Here is a 4517-nt window from a genome sequence, read left to right as displayed (position 1 = left end):
CCATTCGCTCTAATGTAAGTTACATTCGTTACCCCGTAACGAATGTAACACATTCATCTAATTGTAAGCTCATTCGTTAACCTAGATTAACGAATGAGATAACGAATGAGGGCCATTCGCTATCATTTAAAGTATAACGAATAAGTATGTTTATTCGTTAAAGTAGCTGTAACGAATGACACATTCGTTAAGTGTTAACTTAATGAATGTGGTCATTCCCTATAAATACCCTGTAACTTATCATTAATGTAACAGTTTTGATATTTTGCCATTTTCTCTCTCGTTACTCTGCCGAATTGTTCACTCAACTTACACACTACACACACATAACGTATGCAAGCCTAATCGTATAAGAATCAACATTATTTAGTAGATATGATTCTGTTGTGCAATACACATTCATTACGAAAATTAAGCTTACCAGGGGTTGTTAATGGAGTTATAATAAAATAGCCGAAAAGGCTGTAGCTGGAGGCGGAGGCTTTGTGAAGTGTGAAGCAGAACTACGAATTGGTAATGAAACTTTACAACGTGCCCAACGGGAATCAATTGGGTTAGGGTTTTCTTTTGTGAAGAAAATTAATGATAGCGGATACTGGGTGTGTAGTTGGGCACGGTTTGAAACCGTAAAACAGTTTAAACCGGTAATCAGTTTTATTTTATGGTTTATTTTTTTTCTTTTAACTTTTGGTTGGTCAATTTCAATTTTCAAAGGTTTTGTTTTGGTTTTCGATGACAAAAAACTGTTACTGACTGTTTGGTTCATGGTTTAATCTAAAACCATCAAGAACAAACCGCAAATACCTATACTTAGAATGTTATTTTTTTAACTGAAAAAACTATAACAATATCATACTCGAATTAAAAAATGGTTAACCGCAAGTAAACCGAAAATCGGTTATTCGAAAAATCAAAAAATAATTAACGAGACTTAAACCAACGACATTCCATATAAAAAGTTAGCCACCTAGGGTATTGCCAGATGACTGCTCCTTTGTTTCAATTAGGGATCTGGATTAGTTTCACACCCGTTTTTCAATTTTTCTATGCGTCCCGTCTATAGTTCTCTACAATATAAAAATATATCAAATTATTAAAAAGAGTTTCATAATATTAATTTATTTATAATCTCACACACAAAAAAAAAGAAAGTAAAGACTTTCAATTTATTAAGGCATGTATAACTCAAACTTAAAATGACATAATTTTTCATTTTTTATTATATTTATTCATAAACTGGCTTTTATCCCCGTATTACGAGGGTAGTTTTATATTTTTTGTTTATAATGTTTATATATTTTTTTGCATTTTTATTTTTTTTATTGTAAGGAAATTAATAATATACTTACGGTTTTATAATGAAATAGTTTCACAAATAAATAAGATACTATAACCTATTTAAAAGTTATTTGTGTTTGGTGAGACCCATGATTTTATTTTTTACTATAAAATTGTTTCTTAATTATAAATAATATTTTTTTTAAAATAAATTGGATATTAAATTTTAACATAACATTATTTTATCAAATTTTCATATCAAATATTTGGTGAGGTTAATATTTAATATAATGAGATGTTATAACCCATTTAAGGGCAATATGGGTTTGGTAAGACTCATACCTGTGAATTCGGGTCAAATGCATGAGAAATTTCCATTTACAATTAAAACAATCTGATGGCTTGAGAGGAGTTGAGGAACAACCAAAGAGCTTTTAAAGGTTCTGGTTATATATATATTTAAGATTAAGATTTAAGATAATATCATTTTAATTTACACTGTATCACAATTTTTTCCTTCAAACTTCTTTTACTTTTCTTTTTGTGATGTAGGAGAATTAACATAGTTTTTATTCTATACACAAAATATTTGTTGAAACAGTAATTAGTTGGCCTAAACACAATATTATCGCATGCATGTAAACCTTTACTTAATCAAATTGCAATGCAATATACTAAATGCATAACGTAAACACATAAAATGGTAATCCCGACGAGACTAGAAAATAATCAAATATGTTGAAACACCTAGACAAAACCAATTTATCTGTTTTATTAACCTGGCCCGTATAATCCATTACACATCGAATCCGCATTTGCTTCCAAATACATTAACAAAACTATATATTTCGAATATCAAATCAATCAAACTCAGCGTCCCCTTCATAATCAGACAAGGGCAAAAGCGTACAAACACCAAGAACATGCCCATTAAGACACACGTAATACTCGATACAATCTTCATACGCGCCCAACCGACAGCTGGCACTTTGTGGGATCATCTTCGCCTGCAACATACTCCACAACTTCGCTTTACAATAAGGGCAAAACTCTGTCGGATGAAACTTAGCACCCCGTTTAATAAGCATCTTTCGCACCTTTGATGTGGCAAATGACTTAAATACCCCTCTCAAGAAACCCACATCCCCTTATTCTCCTTGGTCCAAATGCTCACACGGGTCCGACACATACAACACATCGCTTCTACAATTCGATAACAGAAAGCTTTTACCAGACGTCCTAGAAAACCGAGTCCTGTATGCAAAGTGACCCGAAATGTGAACCTTGTTAAACAAACCCTCTTTAGTGCAGCCCGAAGAGTAGATAAGAAGCTTCGCGAGTGAACTTTAGTTCCCATATACACTATGGCTGCCGCTAGATTGAAGATCTTGCATCATTTTAGGGGCTCGGGTTCTGCAAAACTCTTTCCAGAGGACTCGCTTGACAAGATCATCAAACCACTTGCAGACACATGAAAGTGTGGCGATTATTTTGGGGTTCCAGTTTAGATGTTGCAGAATTAGGAAGATGACATCTTCACTTATGTGTCCTTTTGTGCACATACAACTTGCAGAGTGTATGCATCTGTACTGCTTGGTTATTATCATTGTTTGCACATGGTGAAAGATGAAATGTAGCATAATATTATCAAACAGTTGGTGCAAAATCATAGAGTATTGTTTACATATAAAGTAAGGCAACTGACAATTTCTAACACGGCATGAAGTTAGCGATACGGAGTTAAACAAGTTTCGGTTTGAGGTTAACAGGTGGACACATTTAAGACATGATTAAATTTGTGTCCAAACAGGTTATACACCTATTAATTACTTGTCTAGCACCACAAGTTTAGGATAATACAAAGATTAAAAGGCTAAGTTAAAGGCAGTGATGGTTGGGTAAAAGTTAGTTATTATTATATATTAAGTAGTTATATTTAGTTAAATAAATGAACGAACATTGGTACTTCAAGCATTGTTATGTGTTTTCAGGACATTGGAAGCTATGGAGCTTAATGAGGATATTTACGAGTTTGGAACGAAGATCGAGAGGTGAGAGATTGGAAGTACACGCATCACGAGGCTGTCAAGAAAAGAAAATAAAATAATCTGAAATATTACATCTTCGCGATACGCGAAGATGCAAAGAAGGGCAACTTCGCGATACGCAAAGTTGCAGAAATCAGGCCCGACTATTTTGTCCTTCGCGATATGCGAAGAAGCAAGCCAGGACATCTTCGCGATACGCGAAGATGCTTAAGTCGGCCAAAAATCTAGGTTTGCCTTATATAAACCCCTTAACCTCCTCATTCGGTTTTACACAACTTCTAGAGGCAAAAGAGGCCGCTTAGGACGATCTTCCACCATTCCAAGGCTTCCGGTTCATCTCGGGATTGCATGTTCATCAAGATAAGTGATATAATTGATATGTCGATGCTTGGCTAAGTTTCTTGTTCATTCTAGGGTAGGTTTTTGTGTATTTTAACTTCTGACCAGATTCGTATGCTTAATGTTTATGAGCTTGATTGAGTTATTGCCTTAGTCTTGCTTAATTTAGGATTGATTATTTAAACAACTTGTGTTTGGGATTATTAATCAATGCATTATTTGTTTGGTTGTGTTCATCAACATTTAGGGTTTAAGCTCTTGTGTCATTGATTAGTTCATCAACATTTGGTTGGGACACTTGATGGGATTTATTCTTTTGGGTGGTTGCTTGTGTATATTATTGTTGTCGTCGAACTTTGTGGGTGTAGTTCACTATAAACCCTCACGAGACCATACTCGTCCACCCGGGCTACCGGGGGGTTTAAAGGGCTTGTTGCATACGCTAAATGCAACCGTGATTCCTACGAAAGTGAGTTTGGTCTTTTAACATTTTTACTAGTTTAACAAATTTGGTTATGAATTTAATTAATAATATTTGGTAATTTAAAATCAACGGTTTTGCAAACGGTTTAAAAGACCTATATTTTTAGCATTTGCCTAATTGTAAACATAAAACACATGTAATCGTTTATTTCCAGTTCCTTACTGACTGTTATAATAATGATTTTTAATGCTTCGTTTTGTGGTATTCAAAGTTCGTTTTGTTGTTTTATTATCTAGTTCAAGTTTCAAAAAAGTAACAAGTTAATCAAGGCAAGGTATTATTTAAATTAGCAAAGAATACAAAAATAATGAGTGTTGAAAATAAAATTAAGATAGTGCATATGCTGCTACTGCTGCTTCTGTTATGCA

The 4517-nt window shown here is 33.7% G+C and overlaps 1 pseudogene; it reads right to left on the bottom strand.

Moving 5' to 3' along the window:
- Window positions 1-2031: 2031 nt before the first annotated feature.
- On the bottom strand, window positions 2032-2885 carry LOC143604605 (EID1-like F-box protein 2 pseudogene; annotated as a pseudogene).
- Between the last annotated feature and the right edge of the window lie 1632 nt (window positions 2886-4517).

This window comes from Bidens hawaiensis, unplaced genomic scaffold (assembly GCF_021521415.1).
Source record: "Bidens hawaiensis isolate Kalapana, Puna unplaced genomic scaffold, B.hawaiensis_p1.1 tig00065960_1, whole genome shotgun sequence".
Classification (NCBI taxonomy): Eukaryota; Viridiplantae; Streptophyta; class Magnoliopsida; order Asterales; family Asteraceae; genus Bidens; species Bidens hawaiensis.
This window is presented reverse-complemented; position numbering and strand designations above follow the sequence as displayed.